Source organism: Aythya ferina (assembly GCF_964211825.1).
Source record: "Aythya ferina genome assembly, chromosome: 2".
Classification (NCBI taxonomy): domain Eukaryota; kingdom Metazoa; phylum Chordata; class Aves; order Anseriformes; family Anatidae; genus Aythya; species Aythya ferina.
Window position 1 is genome coordinate 152,053,785 of NC_140297.1, and position 22,219 is coordinate 152,076,003.

The 22,219-nt window shown below is 42.9% G+C and overlaps 1 protein-coding gene and 1 long non-coding RNA gene across 3 annotated transcripts in view; one reads left to right on the forward strand and one right to left on the reverse strand.

Annotated features, from left to right (window-relative positions):
- Positions 1-6,039, forward strand: part of LOC311431479 — a 44,801-nt gene extending 38,762 nt beyond the window's left edge. Inside the window, exons 3-4 of the long non-coding RNA XR_014689480.1 lie at positions 3,278-3,408; positions 5,063-6,039. This is a non-coding gene — a long non-coding RNA (uncharacterized lncRNA). The remainder of the gene's footprint in view (positions 1-3,277; positions 3,409-5,062) is intronic.
- The window catches only part of ASAP1 (ArfGAP with SH3 domain, ankyrin repeat and PH domain 1), a 176,077-nt gene extending 154,403 nt beyond the window's left edge, over positions 1-21,674 (reverse strand). The window contains exon 1 of one of the 2 annotated variants that reach the window (XM_084508985.1): positions 21,537-21,674. The gene's annotated coding sequence lies outside the window, so the exon portion shown is untranslated. Of the gene's footprint in view, positions 1-14,968; positions 15,191-21,536 lie in introns of those variants that run through there. The other variant, XM_084508984.1, reaches the window with a different exon arrangement.
- Between the last annotated feature and the right edge of the window lie 545 nt (positions 21,675-22,219).

Genomic DNA, 22,219 nt, shown 5'->3' on the forward strand with positions numbered 1-22,219 from the left:
CCCCTTCTCCATTTCCCCTCCTCAGGAGCTGTAACATGCAGTGGTTATTTAGTGAATATTACAGAGTTCAAGCTCTTCTTTTGGCCTCAGGTCACTCACACAGGCTTCATCTAAACCAACAAATCTCAGGTCACTTCCAAATTTCTGTGTCTGGTTGTGTTTTGGCTTCATCCTAACCTGGAGCCAGATCCAGGGATATGCACTAACCCCACTTTCCTCATACATCACCCCATATCTCCGGCTCAGGTGAGACACTGCCTTGGTCTCCCTGACTGTGTCTCTTACTGTGTCTCTTACTCTCAAACTATGCTTTGGTTTGGGGTTGATTTTCTCCATACAAGCCTTATGTTTGTTATATTTGCACTGTCAATTTGTGGTTCTGAGCCTGAATTCCTGTGGGTAGTGAGCCCCCAGTCTTCCTCCAGACTGAAGCCTGTGAGCAGGTCAACATCTCAGTGATGTAGATGATCAGAAGTGTCACATGCAAGCTTGAGGCCTAAGCCAACACAGAATTAAACATCTGTCTGCCTGAAATTCTCCATGTACAAATGGGGAAAATGACAGTTCATGACCTTACAACACATCATTCGGATATGGTACATGTCACAGGTTGCTCCAGGCATAGGATTTGTAAGGCCTGAGCATGTATGGTAAGCATGAGATGCTTACGATATCTAACATTTCCACTATTATCACTCTACTGGTCAACTGATTCTTCACTGTATAGGAAACTAGAGAAAATATCATAAAAAGCAGACTGGATGACATCAGTTTTCCCCCTCTTTCTTCAGCACTCTGTATACATTCAATATGAAACCCTGGTTTTGTCTCGTAAAGTGTACAATAAGTTTAGATGAGAATACATTCTTGTCTAGGGGAGCTCCAAATTAAATGATTTCTAAAATGGGCCTGGAATCAAGAGCCACTGCTGTTTGCTATGTGAAAAAGAAGAGGAATATTAACTTCTGTGGGAGGAGGAGCTGTACCTTAAAAAAAGAAGTTGCTATTGAACGCAAAGCTGGTTTGGAAAGCTCGGATAATTGGAAACACATGTTCCTGGCTGCAGGCATACAGCACATAAACTGCAGAGAAAAAGTAATAATAGAGAAGACATAGACTATTTGAATATATAGTGAGAGAAGTCAACATTTTACAACTTGCTGATAGTGACTATACCTGAAATATTGTTTTGCTTTGTTATTATTTGCTTAAGAATACAAATATATCTGTAGACTTTCTGGTGTACATGGACTTTATATTAAAATAGAGGTCCCAGGTATGTTGGATGATAGTATTACATAAGGAGAATATTTTAGTAAACTATCTGAGCAAAAATGACTCATAATGATACAGCTGAATATTTTATTTTAAACACAAAATGTGAATTACTTAGCACCTAAAAATAACACGCCCCCCTTTTAACTTTCAATGAACTGTGTTGACGTTGCAGGAGTTTCTAACTTTTTCAGTGCAGCAAATCATCCATCTTTTGTAGTCTGTTAACGCAAATATCTCTTTTCAGGCCAAAGCTTTGAAACCAAAGCACACATAAACCCCCTCACACCCACACTCCCTTCAGTTTTCAGCTTTTTGTTCTGCCTCTCCAAGACAATTCCTTCTTGGGTAGTAAAAGCCACAGGAGGAAGGAAAGGCTGTGAAAGTCTGCACAGAAAAAATGAAGATTTGATGTATGCAGTGGAATATACTGAATATTACAAGCCTGCCTCTTCCCCATCTTTGACCACTGAGTTTCTTCCCTTCCCTGTAGGATATGTGTTTCTCACTCCTTGTATCATCTGTGATTTTTCTTCCCTCACTTCTTGGCAGAAGTGAGCTTTGTAGCTCTCAGACAAGTGTCCAGCAAACGCTCAATACCAAAAGTATTTGGGGCAATTTTGGTTGCTAAAGCTTAATTTTGTCTACATTTATGCTGGCATTCAAAGATATGACAAAAGGCACACTTCTGTCTGAAAAGCCATTTTAATGACAAGTTTCAAATTCTTTTAATGGATGGAAGGAATGAAACTCCATGAAAAAGGCCTCCACAATGCTGTAACATGGGGGTGGGGAGAGGAGGTGGAGAGGGAGTTTTCTCTGCAGCTTCATCATCTGGAATGACTCAAGCCTTTAAACTTCCATAAAGAAATAATTATTTAAAATAGGTCAGCCTGAGACAGACAGCTAATGTATATAATGTGGCAGTTGCAAGCAGATGCAGTTTAGTGTGATAATTTTCTCTGGGTTTTGACATGGTTGAGGATATTTCAGTAATCAGTGGTGCTCCCTGCAAAAATTGCCATCTGAAGGCCACTGGAATGAACAGAAAACTTTCCTCAACTTCTATGATTTTCAGGTCAGCCATGTGAAGCCTTCAGTGCTATGCTTTTTATTATATTCATGGGCAATATGCCAAATATGGTGGTTGGGGAAAATACCTTGGTGCATCGAAAGCCAATTCTAGCACAACATCTCAGGATTAGCATAAACTTGCATTTCACACATTTGTTGCCTCACTTTGCTGATGTCATTCAACTTATCTTCACTGAGGACCACCTTAACTATGTGGCTAAATGTTTTCTCTTCTGCTAGTAGCCACATATATTTTCTCAGCCGTGAAAAAAAAAAAAAAAAAAGAAAAGACTTTTCAGAGGACAGACAGAAATAAATGTTGTACAGTGGGACCTTAAAAAGCCTGCACCATGTCCAGGGTGTATTTATTCCAGCAAGATTAGAAACTTATTCCCACGCCTACAGGTGTTTTCCAGCTTTTCTGCGATGAGCTCCACATCTCAATAAAGAAATTGCCTCACGGGCACTTATCCTCCGAGTCATTGTGTAACATCCCTGTGGCAATTTACATTACATGGAAAACCATACTGAAAAAGCATTTGTGCCTCTTTTTAAGAGGCCTTTAGAGGAATATGGGTATTGACCTTCCTGTAAAAGTTGACCATGGTTTCTGCTTTTGCTGTTTATCTCATCTCTTCTCCTTCCCTTGGCTCTGTTCCTCCCAAGTAAAATCCAGGATGAAAGCCAGCATACCACAGGAACAGTGAGCTCACCGGTACGCTGTGGACCACAGCTAAGGAATCTCCATCCCAGTCCTTTTCTGGTGTGAAACTTCCGTGTGACATGCAAAGTGCTAACAGGATCACAGATCATATTTAATAACCAAAATAAAAGAAAGGCAAGTCAACACCCCCAGTGATTACTTAGGAGAGGGCTTTACAGCCAAGTGTAACACCTCTCCCTGATGCACTCTGCTGTATTTTTCCAGGATCGTTTGCCCTGTTCTTGCAGAAACAACAGGATGGCACTGGGACCTGAACTCTGACTCTTTGCTGTTTCTGCTATTCTGGTTGCTGATGCTGCTCTTTCACAGCAGCTGAGTTGGATCCAGATGGAAATGTGAGTTGTTTTTTCTCTGAAGACAAAACATTAACAAAACCCCTGCCACTTTTATATAGTTAAGAAGTTGTTTCTATCATTTCTTGGCATGATAGACTGTAGACTAATTAACATAGTCTAATTACATGTGGAAATACCATATTGTTTCTTGTTAACATAACAGATTCACATCAACCTCCATCCATTTTAAAAACATGATTTTTAGCCCTTTTATGTATTTATGTAAGGAAAGTGTAAAAAGAAAAGGACCCATCTTTTTCTTGGACTAGTAGAGATGGGCATGTTGGAGATTTCAGAGTGGAATGATACATAAAGTTAACATTAGCTATGACTGCCCAGGATAATATATTAATACATGGAAATGTATGTAACTTTGTGAACATTATTCTTTTCTTACAACAAAGGCAAATCTTTAATGCCTGGTCTATTCTAGAAGGTTTCTTTAGGACCTGTCAAATGTCTGTTCCTATCATGCCACGTAGGACAATCTGGGATAAGAAAATAATGTGACAGTGATTATAGGTAGAACTACATGTAGTAACAGCAGGAAATTCCTATTAGCTGATGTCTGCTCCAGCTCCCCAACTACTTACTGTCAACTTTCATTGTCAGCTTTTAAAAATTTATTTATGTTTTCAAGAAGAGTTGTTGAATCAGTCAAAATGTGTACCTGAACGGTTGGCATAAAGCAACCATTGCTGGGAGCAACCCAGTCAAAGTTTTCTCATTTGGGACATTCTCTCTAATTAAGAGGATGTTCATGATTTCATAATAATAATTAATAATATGAGAGTTCATCTGAGCATTCTTGATCTAAGAAAAGTGTTGATGGTTTATAAGAAGGTTACAGAAAACAGGAGAGATGAATGAAACCCTGGATAGGTTTAACTTCAGATAACCTATGACTTAAGTGACTGACTCCTTATCTGAGCTCTTCCTTCCGAGGAGCTCCTGATGCTCATGACTTGGTGTGCCACAGGGCATCAGGCAATGGCCATGTTGACTCCAGAGCACTGGAGGAGGTTGGCCAGCTCCCAAGAATCAGAAGCCTCCCAAGCATGCTGCATGCTGATAATAAAATGCAGCAGAGAAATTTTCCTCTTTTACGTCCATGGGCAGGAAAACACAATACGTGCGTTACCCACATAAGATGCTGTACCATGTTCTCACCTCTTCTCTGAGCTCAGTTAGAGCTGAAGCTTTTGAGGGGATTGAAGGGAACTGTTAACATGTAATGTAACAGTTATTCCAACATCGATGAATGCCAGGGTGCCATTTTTTTTTTTCTGGAGTTTGGCATGCAGAGCAATATCTGATTTTAATGAAAATTAAAGCACTACTCAGTGCAAGTGAAGGAAGCAGTGTTTCTTCACATCGTACTCATTCCCTGATTGATCCCAGGTTGTCCGTTGTGTGTACAGAGGCACCTTCCCTCACCCATTGGAGCCACTGCAGCTGCTTATTGGTGTTCAGAAATCCAGCCGAGACCAAGAGAGAACAGGAGCCCATGTGGGGAGTGCAAACCAGAAAGCTGAAATTACAGCAGCTGGATCTTGGCCAGCAACACAAGGGCTAAAAACTGAACTCTCTGAGAAAGCTGCTGAGACCTTATGTGGCAGTCATGGGCAGGATGTTTGTTTTCCATCTCCTCCAGGGGACGGCACATCCACCAGTACTTTCCCATCTCAAAGCCAGGCTGGGACTTTTGTTCAGGACTGACTCAGAGGAAAGGGTGCCACTCAGTGAATCACCGTGCGATTTCCCTCAGTTTTGGGGTTTTCCTTAGAGACCTTAACGCTCACGCTGGAGCCATACTGCCTGATGGATGGAGCCACCAGGACGGATGCACAGAGAGCAATGCTGCAGACAGGGCACTCTGCAAGCACGCTTGTTGCCCGAGGCCTGCACCAGCAAACACATACACATGTGCTTAACTCTACACTTCTGAGGCATAATCCCATTAATTTAAATGGGATTACTCCTGGGCTTAAATTCCTGCAGGATCAGCACTGAGGTCTGTAGCTGCAGCTGCTGGGGGTAGCACAATGAATGGTGTAACAAGAGCTTCAACCGTTCTGTAAGGAAGAGCTGTTGTTGCTTCACCATTTGGGCAGGGTGGTTCTTGGCTCTCCCATGTGGGTGAAATTCAGGGAGCACTGAGGAGCCCTGACTGGCTGACCATTCCCACTGCTCATATGCTCAAGCCCGACAAACGAGCCCTTCCTCAGTTCCAAGGTCTCCTGAATCTTAGCTTTGCTTAACCTTCCTTTACCTGCAAACCTAAATTGAGCTCTCCTGTGATCTCTACCTCTTCTTTGTCATCCCCAGGCTGCACGGAGGATTTTTGTCTGCCACTGTTCATGGATCACCTTAGCTGCTTTGATCAGTACAGTATGGGGAACCCCTCCCCCTTGATTATCTTCTCTAAACAAGCATGTTTCCTCCTGCTTAACATCCTTCTGCTAATCTCCTCCATCCTGCTGGAGCAGACTGCCCCTTAAAAGAAATAATGTCTCTGCTCACCCTCGGGTCATTTTGGTCATTGGACCCTAGTGCCAGCGCAGGAGTGAACACATTGCTTGCAAGAGGAAAGTTAGTTACAGCTGGGGGTGAATAAACGTCCTAAAACTACTGCTGCCCCAGCATGGATGGATTTTTTTCTATGCAGTTGCTGGTTTTTTTTTTGTTTGTTTGTTTTTTTTTTTTTTTTTTTTAAATTATGATTATGATTATTATTTTGTTTTGTTTTTCTATCTGAAATCACCTGTCCAGTTGTTTTTGGTTTTATTTTTATTTTATTTTATTTTATTTTATTTTATTTTATTTTATTTTATTTTTAAATAAATCAGTAAGCCTGTGAATTAGTGACTTTATTTCAATAAATAATCAAATAAATTAATTAATAAATAGTTTACCTTTAAAGGTTGATGCACAATATATGTACATATATGTCTAACACATACAGATTTGGGAGAGGCAGTATCCAAGAGAAAGTGAATTTCTTTTGTTTAACTGCATGTACTTTAACATTTTAGTTTTAGGGGGGGAAAAAAATCTCCCACTGGAGACCTTTTATGCCAAGTTTGAGCCTGGAGCAACTTTTTATGGCTGAGTTGCAGTAACCCCTTGAATGTAGTGGTTTATAATGGAAACTCTGACAAACCCTTAGCTAAAGTGCTTCTAACAGATGTTTCTGTAATGAAAGGGTTGTGCAGAACAGGCAACAGAGAGCAAACTGTATTTTGTATTTTGCAAATATTACGAGTGATTGTGCACAATTTGTAAAATGATGGTGGCTTTAACCCAAAGTCACAACTCTCACACCAGGCTGCACACCGGGTGTGTGCATAAATTAACAATATCCCGTTTTGGTAAAGCAGCCAGCTGTTGAACGTAACTTGCTGCCTCATTTGTACGGATTTGAAAATACAGGTCATTTTGCTCTCCTGAACAACAATTCAACCATCTGGTAGTGGTGGTGGTGATAGCTATGCTCTTGTTCATGCCCTGGAGATGGATGCCATCAGTGTTCAATTAAACAGCTGGTCTGAACAGAAACCAAATGTACTCCTCCATAACTGAGAGCTGTCTTTCTTGTTTCTGCATGCTGCAGCATCTTATGCAGGCCCAGACGTGGCAGACTGGACCTCTTGGTCTCCTTCTCTTGGGGGTGGATGAGTAAAAGTAGGTTGAGATGCTCTGGGGATGCAAATGGGCAGAGAATCAGGCAGCCATGTCCTCACAGCACATTGCTAACCCCAGATATCCAGATGCCTTGGCCCATGGTCACTGAAAAGTTGAAGCTTTGCTAAAAACGGAATTAACAAGAGAAAAAGAACTCGAGCATATAGCTTCACCAGAAGGGCAGGTTTTAATTCTAGAAAAGTTATCAGAGGGTATTTTGTGTTTTTGTTCTAATCTTCCTGTCAGCACTCATTAAGTGGCAACCAGAGCCACTGGACCGTCACCTGAGGGTGTGCTTGATGGTGCTGCAGAGACCTTGGCAGCCAGCTACAAGCCACACAAGGCTTGCATAGGCAGGATAGAAATTATTTATGTATGTCACATGCATAGATTCGTTCCTAAATGCCTTCCTTTTTATGATGGTGTTTTGTCAGGCTGAATTCCTTTTGGGTGAGTAGTAGTGGCAATATGTAATTAACGTTTTCCTCGTTAATGCTCTGTTAATACATGGTACCCAGAAAATGCAGTGCTTGTGGCTGTATTCATCATAGCCTCGCAGGGAGTTTGTGGAAACTCCACTCTCATCCATCAGTACAATGAGCAAAGGCATATGCAGCACCGAAAGACTGAGAATAAACTGTGCTTAATACATCTTCCAAGCAACAGTGGAGAAATTGGGCCCCCGAATTACAGAATCACAGCATCACAAAATGGTTAAGGGTGGAAGGGACTTCTGGAGGTTATCAGCTCATGCAGGGCTACCTAGAGAAGGTTGCCAAAGGCTGCATCCAGATGACTTTTGAAGATCTCCAGATTGACTTTATCAATTCACTTTGAAGATCACTGTCACGTTACTTTTAAGGCCTTGATAACATGAAAGCATGTGTGTTCAGGACTGCTTGCAGGAGTGGGCTTCTCTATGCTGTTGCATTTGCTGCTGTAGTGGATGCAGGACTCCAGCTACTCACCATGATCAGGCTGCTCTACCCTTGCAGGGTAGTTTATGGCATCAGCACATCATTGTCTAAATTAATATGTCCATTGAAAGTTCTGTTTAGCCACCTGCTATTAACTTCTCAGTTATCTACTCCTTGGATGGGACTTGGTTGCAGCACTTCACAATTTTCTTGATTTTCCATCTTTGATTTTTATTTGTCATGGTCCTGACACAAGTCGAAGCAATGACCTTCTCAAATGCCACCTTTGATGCATCAGAGCTGAACTGGCGTGCCAGTTGCTCCAGCTTCCCCGAGGAGAGCACAGCCTGCCCTGGGGCAAGGAGCTCATTATCACCTGCCTGTTTCATGACCACAGATTCCTCTTTTCTGAGAAGTTCAATGTTTTTACCAGCCTTCTCTTATCTTTCTGTGGTGGAGCTGTCAAGAAGCAACAGATACAGATATTTTTTTTTTTCTTTTCCTGAGTGAAAGAAGTAAATTTGTTATAATGGATTCAAAAGTGGGGAAGTTATGTTTATCTTAGCTGAGGGACAAATAATACAGTTGTAACCATAAACAGAGAGGAAAGGAAAACCAGAGAAGTGCAATACAGGAACAGTCTCAGGAGAACACTCTCAAGCTTACCCTTCATCAATCACCATGGCTTAAAGGGATAAACATTTTATGCCTTCCTTCGCCTACGCCACAGCCACCTCATCTGCTGGCAACTTTGGGCCTGTACTTTCCTATCCTTAACAGACCCCTAATAATCCTCCTCTGGAGAACCTATTTTGATATTTAAGGGAATTACATTCAGAGGAAATAAATTGTAATCAAGTGTTCATTACTTGGACTTAGGAACTGCTGATCTCCGATGTGCCTGCCAAAATTGACTCCCTGCAAAATCTTGGGCAGAGCACAGGTGTGCAAATTTTAGTTGCCAAAAAGATCAATAGTTATTTTGGACTGAAAATTTCAGTAGGTCTGTTTCCATATCTGAACATATGGATAGCCAAATATAAGCCCACTAAAGTATTATGGTCATTAAAACACACAGACACTATGTAAGTGCTATATACATTACTTTAATGGGAAACACTGAGCAGTGTATTCTTATTGTTTAAGTGAAAGTGAAGTGAAGTGAAAGATCACTCCATCCTGAGTGATCTCTACTAGGTCAAACATGACCCATGGCAGTGAATGACTTTCACTACTTACATAAATATGTTATATTTATTTCATCCAATGCAATCCTTCCTCCCATGCTCTGTATTTTGTCCTTCTCTTCCACTGGCTTCTTGGCAGAATGCTCTGCAGTTTTCTAGAGGATTGGAGTGAACTGAACCATTCATTTGCTGACCATTTGAAATGATGTCTATCCTCCAGTCATTAATCTGTTCCTCACACAGGTTCATGCATAAACAATAAATTAGCTATGAGTGAGCAGTGATATATTCTGAAACTTTTATATGTATTCATATTCAAAGCCATCCATAAAAAGATGTTAGAATATTGCTGAAGTTCAGGATCTATTACTGTGTTGTCTATACAAAGGGAGTCTAAGGTGGTAGAGAATCACACCCTTTTAGTGCTCAACCTTTTAAAGCGTGAGTGGTAATGACAGATTTTAGTTAGCAACATCATCTTGGTTTGTGATACCATTATCTTCAACAATTTATTGTATTGATGCAGTTCATGGTAGCAAAGTGGCTATGAAAAATGAGGACCAAAGGTTAATTTCTGGATGCCTTTAAATTGATGGCAGAACTCCCAATGACTTCAAAGTGTGAAGATCTCACCTTGTTTTTCAGCTGGTGTAAGTTGACATACCTCCATATACTTCAATAAAATCAATGAAGCTCTTATGATTTATTGCAAGTGAGAATCTGGCCCTCAAGCTATTAAGGCTTGTAATTTATAAAGCTATAATTATGGAACTATAATTCCATCAAGGGCTTCTGGCAATATCATGGACCAGAGTTAAGTGAATTGTGCAAATAAATGTAATGGTCTTGAAGTGCAGTAGAAATACTGCTCTCTTTTGAGATAGGACTCTTAGCACAAAGATATTAAAATATATTTTATCCGCTCACAACAATAATTGGAAAAGAAACGCTAGCTGTAGACTGAAGATACCCAGGGCACTGAATTAAAACATGCATTTTGAAGCAGCCACTCCAAAACTGTGGAAGGTCCCCTACACTGCTGGGATAACTCCAGGCGTAAAATCTCATCTTGAAGCTGATTTTTATGTTAGTTGTCATTATCCACCACCTTTGATAACAAGGCTCTAGTTTCAAAGCTGGACATATCCAGATAGCACATAGGAGTCTGGACTTGTATTACCTAGCAATGTACACCTGTGTGCATGAAGACGTGCCTGAACAGCAGGTGTGGATGGAGACCCACAGTAGGGAGGGAACAGCATAGGTATAAGAGATTCAGGAACATAGACTGTGTATGGAGGAATTTATATTCCCCTTTTCTGCCTCTTTTTGACCCTCTTTCTCCATTCTTTATGTAAATCAGTATCTGGATAATTAGTCACCCAATTAGGCAAAGGCATATACAAAAAATCTATAATGTTCTTGCACATAATGACTAGGCCTATAAAGCTATATGTGCACCCTTGAGTCTTCCCCGTCTAAGAATCTGCATCTGCTGGTCTCTCTGCTGCCTTTTAGGTCTCTGAAACCACAATGAAACCCATATGCAATTAATCTTCATTAGAAAGATGAGTCTGAATCACTGTCCTGAATCTGAAAAAGTCTGGGGCTTGGAGAAAGCACATGCACAGATCAAGATTTAGTTTGGACCAGATGTGGTAATTTTGAGGATACAGCTCTGTTTTGACTAGCAAAGACATACTTTTTGTGAGTCAACCTTTTAAAATCAAGGCAGACCAATGAAGAAATTAAAAATAAAAGTAATAATGAAAAACTTTGAGTAACACATTGCCCCCTTCTTATTTGCTCATGTAGCACAGGATTTTTCAAGAAACATACTTAGCTGTGGGCATGAGAGACCAGTCACAGCTCCAGATGTTTGTAACATCAAGTAATTGAAAAGTGACTTAAAGTCTCCTTTGTGCCATGGTAAACTTTATTTTCTCTATATTTGCTCAGTAGGTACCGTAAGGAAAATAAATGACAGATTTTCTCTGTGGAAAACTCCCGCTGAATTAAATATTGGTGAAACTAGAGGATCTTCAAGGATAAGGGACTCTAGATAAAAACATAACTTCCTCCTGAATTCAACAGATTTTCTATTCATTAAATAGCATTTTATTTGTAACGTCCTGTCAAAATTAAAAGTATTCCTCCTCCACACCCTCCCAAAGTCTTGAAAATGAGGTACACGGTTAAAGTTAACTACCTGCTTGAGCAGTGCTTTGCTGTACCAGGCATAGGCCTGATCCTAAAATCAAAGCATGGCTTTTTGTTGCCTTCCATGGGCTCTAGGGAAGGTGCTATGACAATTTCTCCCCCGCACTAAGATACAGAATGTGTTATGCATCCCAGTGGATTTCTCTCAGGATGCAGAAAAAGACACTGTAGTTTAAGGCTAAAGTCGTGTGCTAATGAGATAAGGATCATATCTGTATTTGCAATGATACTGACCCAGTTTATACAGCTGAAGATCTAATCCTTGCTAATAATAAAACAGTTAATCTTAAAAATCTTTTTGTTAGTCTATGCTGAAGGAACCCCAAGCTGGCAATTAGCTCAAGATTTTAAATACACCAAGAACACATTTTAAATACATGCACATAATTCTGGGGAAATGATTCATAGAGAGGCAAGCAGACCTGAGGTGAAAAACATCTCAGAATAACTTGGACGGATGATGGCATTTATCAGTTCCTTGTAGGAAAAGGAACCTAACTTTTATTGAAACCTCAAATAAGGAAGCTTCTTCTTTATTTGGAAATCTTACCAGAACTGAGTGGCACTGCCTGCTTTAGTACAGGCTCTTTGATGAGTTCCTCTTACCACAGCAGACATGACTGCATATTGTACCACACACCATATATTACTGTTTACTGTCATTCTGTTGGTTTAATTGACTGCAATGTGTCATCTGATTTATTAAGCTACAGTAAGGCACATGGATACTTAACTGAAGTATATTTTACTTTAACATAGCTCTAAATGAGTGCAATGACCAGACTCCAGATCCAAATTTTCCTAGCAGTTGCAGTGATCTATTTTCCACAAGAAGCAATTTATAATGTGTGCAGGCTAGGATTGCTTTGGATTTCTGGTCAGCCCTCTCCCAGGTCTAGCATGCAGTGAACGCACAGGCACTTGCATGGGCAGTGCAAATGGGTGGTGTGGGAGGTGTGGGCATGACAACAGCGTGCAATGTGTTGTGATGCTCAGTGGATGTGTGGGTGTGCAGTGAGAGCCCCATGGCCACTGATGTGATGGAAGTGGAGGTGCTGAGTAGACTCATGCTCACATTCATAACGTCTTTGGCTCATGCAGGGACTGCTTTCCCCTGACCAGCAGCCCTACACAATTCCCCTACACTATTAGTGTTGCGGAGCTGCACCTTCAATCACAGAAGTCCTGTTGTCACCTGAATGTACTGAAGACATCTTATCTACATCCTGACTAATAAATTTAAAAGTATCGGGGGATTTCCCAAAGGGTTGGCACTTTTCTGCACTGTTATATTGTTAGAAGAAGTCTCCAGCATACCTCAGGACCCAGCATGGACCAGACACCTTTCTCAGCAGGCCATCTAGAAGATATTACAGTATTTTGGAGGGAAAAACTGTGGGACTACGAGTACAGGTTATCCCAAATCAGTTGGCCTCAGTGCTAGAGAAGTCCCAGGCACAACACACTCTCTCATTCAGAGTCGCTAAAAGAACCTGACACAGGGCCAAGCACAAGGGTGGAAAAATCACATTTTTAATGAGGGGGCTCCATGCCGGGCTGCAGGCAGCACTGGAGGCCTGAGGCCTGGCACAAAGGGGCATGCAGCCTGGGGGATGCTGGGCCTTCTGCTGAGGCAAACCTTGTGGGAGTGCTGGAGGATTACCCAGCCCCACTTGGGCAGGTGCCAGAGGCTGAACAAAGCCACTCGAGCAAGCTCAGGCTGCATCCCTTGTTTAGATTTTGTCTGCTTTCAGAGGATTAGTGATGATTTGCCGCAGGGAGCACTAGTCTCTCCTGTGCTGTCTGGATGCACACCGGCTGCCCCAGCTGGGCTCTCTCTGGGCTTTCAGGTCACTCTCAGCCCCAACAGAGCTGTGTGGACACTTTCCTACTTTATTCTTGCTGGGGAAGCCCCTGAAAAGGGCTGAACATGGCCAGGGGCTGCCCACCCTTGGCCCTCACATGAGCTGGGGGTGAGCAGGCAGCTTGGGGTGGCTGGAGCTGTGCCCCTGCCTGTTCCCCATTGCCTGCTTTCCTCTTTTTCCTGCTCTGAGGCTGTGCTCTAAGTGCAGTAACCATTTTGGTTTTAATTAGGGCTCGATACTAATTGCCTTCAATGAAGCTATTTTCACACCACAGCTGACCAAAGCCAGAAGACGTTAAGTCTTAATAAATCATTCCTCCTGCTCCCCAGGGTGGAGACAAAGAGTGAATAGGCAGTAGGCACTGCCTTAGCCTAATTGTCTCCTAAAATATGCAGGCAGCTCCTGCAGCAGTCAACAGACAGGCACGTGTGCATCTGGGAGGGGGGTGTCTCATGTTGGTATCGATGCCCTTGTGCCAAGGGAAAATTGCCAGCATCCCCCACCTGCCCCGGCCCTGGCAGGAAGGCCTGCATGTGCTGCATGCTCAGGAAGAGGAGGAGGCATCTCCTTAAAGTCAGACAAAAGAAGCCTCTCCTCACCCCAGCTGTAAAACAAAGGCTGGAAATAAATCTTCCTTTTCCACTGACTGGGCAGGTTTGGGGAGAGAGATGCCAGCTAGGGAACTCTGACACAGTTGAAAAATAAAAAGGATTCTGTGAATCAACAGTCTTGGCACTGCAGCCTGACAAATCCTCCCCTAATCCATGCAAAACCTCCCAAACCAGCCAGCAAAATGCAGGGGGAAATTCAGCTGGCCTCAATTTGTCCATCACCTTCATCATGCACTGATGAAGCTCCAACTACCCTGGGAGCTCCTGGTCCCTCCATAGCTCCTGGCCCCAGAAACTGAACTTCATGCTCAAAACCATGCCATAAATCGAGCCTGCTGAGCTCTCTGCTCCTGTAACACACACTGCCTGGCCTCGGGTGGTATAATTTGTACCAACAGGGAAGGCTTGATCCCTTGTTAAATAACAGACATCACAGAAAAATAGGGCAGGGAGGGGCTCGGAAGAGCTGTCTAGTCTCTTTCCATCGCCTCCGGTTAGCATCAGTGGGAACAACCTGCTCCTGGCAGATCTGTGCCCTGTGTCACTGAGGTGATACCCCTTGGAGCCGAGACGAGCAAACACCTTCCCTTTTGGCAGCTCATGCAGCTGACAGGTCTCTCTCTGCTTTGTGATAAACGTATTCTTCATCTCTGAATGATTATGATAATTAACAGAGGCTGAGGGCCAGATCCCCACCTGGCAGGAACTATTAGGGCTCTGGACAGGCAGTGGAGCTGTGCTAGATTAGATCAGACAAAAGCCCAACAATGCTCCTGAAATCAGTACAAGCCCCTAGAGTTGGTAATGACCCCAGACTTTGCTCTGGTGTCTGTAGAAATTGCTTAATCCAGGAGCACAGAGGAGGAAGAGCATGGTAGGTGCTCAGCACTACAGCTGATACATTACTCTGCCTTGGAGCAGGAACAGGATTAAGGCAGTGAAATCAAGGAGAGCGTTACTTTTCCCAATCTACCCCATTACAATGGAAAAAAATAACCCTCCTTTTTAAAGAGACGAAGGTTAAATACACTCACGCACACACAGAGACACACACAAAAGAGAAATATTAAAAGTACCTTCACATTTTCACAACGGTGGGATTAGATTTTCTGATTCTCTTATTTCACAACACTGCAAAGGATCTTAAAGGGATTGATGGCTCTGCAGGGCAGAGGCTGTGCCTTTATTTTCTTTGGGAAGTACCTTGCTCGCTGTTCCTTCTTGCTACCAGAGAGAAATAACAAAAAGCTGAAGGGATAAGACAAATATGCTTCTTCAAGAGTTTCTAATAAAATGATAACATTGAGCGAGGCTGCCAGTATGTTCTGTGTCCAGATGCACTGCAGCAGAAGGGAAGAATTTAACATGTTTTGAAAATGCCAATTGTCTGTTGCCAAAGATGCATATGATCCCGCTGCCAGCAGGGTAGGCGGCGGGGATTAAGATGTCAGAGGAGACGTCATTCTACCTAGGCAACGTGGGTTTCACTGAAGAAGACAATGCAAAGACAGTACTGTTTCCTGCAAGGAAGATTCCTTTTTCCCTCGTGCTTCATTCTGAGTTCCTCATCGTGGCAAAGCTACTTTTACAGAAGCCCTTCATATTCTCTGGAATATCCTGAATATCTTTACAGTGATAGCAACCAGGACATAGGATGGAGGTACTTTTCTACCTGTAAAAGGGACTTCTCTGGTCCCCCATGTCTGTGAGCATCTCCTGGTCCTCCATTTCCACCTGAGAGGCTGGGATGCATGCTAGAGTTACTATGTTGCAGAAGGAATGTAGCCCTAGGTCATGTCCAACATGTGAATCAGAACAACATGGATCTCCTGGTGTCCTCAGCATTCACCTGCCCCAGCCTGTAAGCAGGGGATTCATGCAGAATGGTGAAGCCCCCCGTGTCCTCATCTTCTAGCTGCACTGCTGCATCCCGAGGATGTGTAATCACCATGTCTCACATGCAGGGTGAAACCCAGCTTTCATGTTTGGCCCTTCTGAAGCGTCTCCTGATCATCCCGTTTCCTTCAGACTTTTTGTTTCCATCCTGGCTCTCTCTGGCACTTTTGCTGGAGGCTGGGTGCAAATTTGGATCACCGGTCTTGTCAGTGCAGACTCAGGAGGCCTTTAGGTAACCCCTGCCCAGTTCAGAGATTTTAAACATGTGCCTAAATCCCTCCCTGCTGGGCCAGCATTAACCACACTCTTAACCTCAAACGTGATTAGAAGCTGTATTTCAGTGGGAGTTAAGCATATGCTTAAATTCTGCTCCATTCTAAATGGATGCTTTCTTGAACTGGAGCCTACATTTTTTGTATGATCCATCTTTGCTCCTCCACATACCTCTCGTGCAAATTATTCTGCAATACACATATGGCTCAAAAAGTATATCATTCTATGGCTTTTACACAAAAAGCCCAATTGATACATCGCATACTTAACCTCTTGAACAAAGGAGTTAACTTTACAGGATCAATTTACATGCAGGGGCCAAAGCTTTTGGATGGAAACTAGCTGTCATGTGGTGTGCAGTCGAAAGAGCAAACAGCTTATTCATTATGATAGCATTGGATTCAGAAACAAAACACAGACGGCAGAAAGAGCCTGCCCAGATTTCCAAACATATCGCCTGTCCCTGCACTGAAGCATGTTTATTTAAACCTTCTCTCTGTGCTTGCAGTCAGTTATTAGACTTAATTCCCAATTTCCTCACATTAGGTGGTTCAAACTGGACCCTACTGCTCACATGCTGCTCTCCATCACGTACAAGCAGCTCCTACCAAAGCGAGCAGGAATTTCATTTCTGTGTCAGCATTGCCACCAGTGCTCAAATGGACATCAAACACTGGGCTCATTTGTCAGTGGAACGTGTTTGTGCAAGAATACACAGTACTCACTGGACCCACAGATTCCCAAACTTTGAGCGTGACTCTTTGAATGACATTTACATGTACATACTCTTCATATAGTATCTTCACTTTACCACTCAGTTGTCTGCTTTTTTTTTTTATTAATCATTTGCAACTCTAGGCACCCAGATGTGCTCATTTCACTTTCAATATAATGGATGTGCAGGCTATTAAGATGATGACTTAAGTCTGTTAGTGCTTGGCCATGGAAACTTAACCCCTGTCGGCAAATGCTTGGTCACAGAAATGGCCTCATTAATCTGTTGCTGCTGCGTGCATGTACTTGCTCTGTAAAGCTCATGTGGGCTAATCCCACAGGACTTGATCCAAAATTTGCTGAAGGGAGTGGGAGTTCTTCTATCAGTTTATTGAGCTCAGCCCCAGGATTTTAAGGAAAAGAGAAAACATTATAAGAATAAATTAAACTGTTTTAGAGAGAAGCTATTTATAATGTAACGTGGCATCATCAGTTGCCTCCAAATTTAATCCAGCAGGACACCTACATTTTTTTGCATGTCCTCCTACAGTAGTATCAATCGGAAATTCAAAACCAGAAAAAAAAAATGACTTATGTAGATTATTTTCCCTGTTTTTTAAAGATGTATTTAGAGAGATTTCTATCCATGTCCTTTACCACATACACAGTCTTGTGTTGCTGGTTCGTACTGCTCTGCAGTGGTGTACTGGATCAAACTCAGGTATTAAGCCTCGCATTTGTGGCTGTCTCAGTACGTCTACATGACTGCAATAAGCAGGGAGTCATAGTCGGGTGAAGCAAACATACAAGTGGCAGGGAAGGAGAGACAAAAATAGGGAAAACATGTTTTATATCAAAACCAGCCATCTGGGCTCACTGCCTGTCCAGTGAAAATGGGCTGTAAGTGGGACAGTACACGGTCTCCAGACTCCCTTGTTAACTGCAGGGGAATTCAGGTCCCATTGGGAATTCCCAGTTTAGACTTACAGGCTCAGCACAACCCGCGGTGCTGAGAAAATTCAGCTTTGGACTTGACTCCCAAGTCAGCCCCTTTGGCTACAACTAGGGAGACGCACAGGGCCAGGGCACAGGCTAGAGACCCTCCTTGGTAAACCATTAATTAGAATATTGCCTCAAAGGTTTTTGATGTTATCCAACCAGCATCGTCCCAGGAAGCCTGGCAGCACTGCTCAGAGGAAACCAGGACCAGCAAGAAGCAAGGAGGGAGGTGTTCTGGTTTGGGGGTGCAGAGCTCAAAGGACATGATCTGCATCACTTCATTTGCCCTTAAGCAGATGTAAATCAGAATCATAGAACGGTTTAGTTTGGAAGGGAACTTAAAGATCATCTAGTTCCAACCTCCCTGCCATAGGCAGGGATACCTCCCACCAGACCAGGTTGCTCAAAGCTCTATCCCACCTGGCCTTGTACACTTCCAGGGATGGAGTACCCATAGCTTCTCCGGGCAACCTATTCCAGTGCCTCACCACCCTTATAGTAAAGATTTTCTTCCTTATATCCAATCTCTTATATCTAAATCTATTGTATTTTAGTTTAAAACTTTTACCCCCTGTCCTATCACTACAAACCCTGGTAAAAATTCTCTATCCTTCTTTCCTATAAGTCCCTTTTAATTATTGAAAGGCTGATATAAGGCCTCCTGGGAACTTTCTGTTCTCCAGGCTAAACAATCCCAGCTCTCTCAGCCTTTATTCTTAGGAGAAGCGTTCCAGCCATTTAATCATTTTTGTGGTTCTCCTCTGAACCCAAAGTATCCTGGCTTGTTTTATTTACCAATTCAGATTTTGCCCTTGACCCTAGCATGGTTTTTTTTTTTTTTTTTTTTTTTTTTTTTTTTTTTCCTAAGGTTGTGTAACAGCACCGATTCTAGCTGCCATGGTGGGTCTGGCTCCTCCACTCCTGGACATTAACCTAAGGGGTGAGGAGATAGACCAGGAGGGATGTGTAGCTCCCTCCATCCATATCTCCCTGCAATACACTGAGGTCATCATCTGCCTACAAAGTCAAAGCACTTGCACTGGTCCTGCTCATGACAAAGCCCATCACCTAGACACAGTTCAGCTGATAACACAGACCCGGGCCAGGAAACAGGCACACTGCTTCGACAGAGGAGGTGTAACACAGTAGGGGCAGATGAGCCAGTTGGGTTCTGCTTCCAGTAACAACACTTGGGATCTTCACTAACAGATGGAAACTAACTCTAGATGCCTCTATGCATTTCTTTTCAATGCCGGATGAATATTTATACATATCTATAGCTTGTTCTTTTTTAGGATTTTCCTCCTGCAGAACAAGAAAAAGTATCTGCAGTGACTTTGGCACAAAGCTTACATATATCTTGTCCAGGGCCACGTGATGAGTAGGGATGTAGGTATGCTCACAGAGTTCAATGCTGTATGCCTGAGAGTGTCCTTGTGACACACTGTGTGCAGAGACACTCTATCCTTACAAGTGAGCGTAACTAAAGGAATTAACTGTCCTCTTCCTGAAAATCTTTAGGAGGTGGGTGCTTAACCCCTTACGCATTTGAAAATCCCCATCATGGTACTCAACAGCACCACTTCTGGCAGCATAAGTGGTGGTGAGGGTCAGATCTTCCAGGACTGGGAAGTGCTCCAGAAGTAGCCAAGAGCAAAATAATAGCTGGAGCTGTGATGTGTTGAAAAGCATGCCTACACAGGTAGGGTCCAGACACTGAGTCCTTGGGATGAAGAGCAGCCTCGCTCAGCGAGCTTTGAAATGTTTCAGACTGTCATGCAGGGTGAACCAGGAAACCACTTTTCAAAGCAAGATTTCTGTGCCCATCAATGGATTGGAGAATTTTTTGGGGTGCTGTATAAGGTGGGGTTTGCTGCAGCAGTCTCATTTGATTAACACCTGTGATCAGGGGTAGGAGCTGTACGCAAGTGGGGGCTGCTCCATATGCTCAGTGTCTGTGTATGCCATTGTCCCCTCATTTTAACTACAGCATCACCCCAGCCATCCTCCTCTGGATGGACGTAACCTCATGACTTAGTGTTTTTGAGGGGTAACAGCTCAGATGCTGCCCTCTCTCCTTGGTCTTGCTCTGCCCCATTCTGCTAGAGACATCTTTATTGGCAAGGTCTCCTCCGTGTCAATGCAGAGACATAAATACAGGCTGAGCTGGCTGCTGTGATTTCAGATTTGTTTGCATAAATATTCTGAAATTATCAATATGTTCTGAGCAGATCCACACAGCTTTTGTGATTGGGAAGGAAAAGAAATGAACTCCAGTCATTAAGTGATAATCACACAATTACTGTTTTACATAGGCAGACCTGGCAATGAAATATCTGTCTCGCTGGCTGCAAAGAGATCACCAAATCAATTATTTGCGTTAACATTTTATTCCTTCCCATACTAGACATTTGTTCAGCTTGTTTATACTCACACCACATGGCCACAAGCTGTGTAGTTAGTAATAAATGAGTGAATACATTTATCTTTGGAAACTTAGGCTAAGCCAAAAACTTGATCGCTTGTTTTTCTAGGAGAATAACACATGTGAGATTTAGTCAGATAAATCCCATTAGCGGTAATGGGATTGCCTATGTTAATTGCCCATATAATAAATTCCGATAAAACAGTTAGGATTTTACAGTATATGGCAGGTTTCTAGCATTAAATAACTGATGATCACAGCAATGTGGGGAAGTACCAGGACTTTATGTCTCCCTAATGGAGGTGAGTCTTAGAGGTGGGTTCTGCCCGTTGGACACCAACATTTAAACCAACTTCTGCTCATCTCCTTCATTGTCAGACCATGACACAGCTGCCACTTCACTGCCTTAGTGCTGGTCACTGTTCTACCTACAGGTGTGAATGTCCCTTCAGAAAAGAGAAAAAGGACAAGTCTTCCACCTCATCTTCTCCAACTATTGCCAAAATTAAACCCTCTGCTGAGGCTTACTAGCCATGAGAGGTCGCCTATAGGGGTGACAGTTTTTTGTTGTCACTGCTGAAGATTACTGATCTTTTTCTCTTTCCAGTTCTTGTTTATTGTGCATTTTGGGTTAATTCAGAATGGCCAGGAGATTTGGGGATGATAGCTGGCACAGCCAGATGTGGCATGTGCCTGACCAGCTTGATGTCAGTCTTGCTGCGTAGACGAATGGAAGAATCTCAGCAGTTTTGCATGTAAACTGCTGCCGCGCATGCTGTGCTTCTGCTACCCCTCTGCATTTCCCTAGGGCCTCTTCCCCCTTCTTATTGGGCTTGGCTTCGTTGTTTACCTCTCTGGCCCTATCCCATGCAAAAGGAGGCTGTAGAAGCACAGAGCAAAAGAGTCCAGTACAAGTCAGATACTGAAAGCTTACGTAGGAAAAGCATTATGCAATTTTCCCTGCCTAAGCTGCTTAAACATTGTGAGAACAAACACATTCCACTAACTTTTTTGGAATAAAACCCTATGATTGAGAGTGAGCACAACGAGCAGTTTACGCACACAGACCCCGTGTTGTCTCCAAGCTTGTTATTTTGTTGGAGTATGGTTGAACTGAGCCCTCCAGAACCAATGTGTCTTTAGAGACACACATCTTTCCTCTTCTCCCCTTCTTATAGCTTAGAGCAGCTAATCTAAAATTTAATTTCCTGAAAGTCACCATTCTCACAAACACAACCAGAATGCCCACTCTACAATAAATCTATTTATATCTCCAGCCTGAGTAAAATGAAGCCACTATTTTAAAATCTATAAGGGTAAGTGGATCCAATACTCACATGGACATGCTCCTTTTCTGCTGGGAAGCTCTTACACACAGAAACGTTAACAGGATTTACAAAATCCATCTGTTTGCAAAACCAGCATCTCCAAGTGCATTCAGATTTGTAAGTCACAGCAGGTGCACAAACTGTGGCTGACTCATGCAGCATGCAGATAGACTAGTGCTGCTCCCCGTTTCCTCTCGCTGACAAAGATCGCGTTTTCACTCCTCACATCACTGTGAACAGCTGATTCGAATTTGCCAAGTCAGAAAATTTAGAGCTCAAACTGTTTGAATCAGTGGATTCAGTAGGGAAATTTTGAAAGCTGGAGCAGAGTGACAAGATGCAAAGCGTTTCTGCTGGCATTTCCAGAGCCCCTTATGGCTGAGGATCTCTAAGCTCCTTATAGATATTAATGAATTAAAGCTGCAGCATTCCTGAGTGCTGGGTAATTTTATTATCCTTTCTGCTAAGAGGAAAATGGAGACACAGAGAAAGTGGCTGGCCTGCGGTTTGTCTGCTCAGCTGCTGGAGGAGGAGGCTGCAAGATTTCAGCCCAAACCACATGGCAGCAGCAGTAGAGGAAAAGCTGTTGCCTCTTTTGGGGAGTGGGGAAAGTGTCTAGAGAGTCCTTCTCCTCCTGGGCATACATGCAGCATATTCTGCCATCCTAATGACAGCAGAGGTCTTCTCTCTTC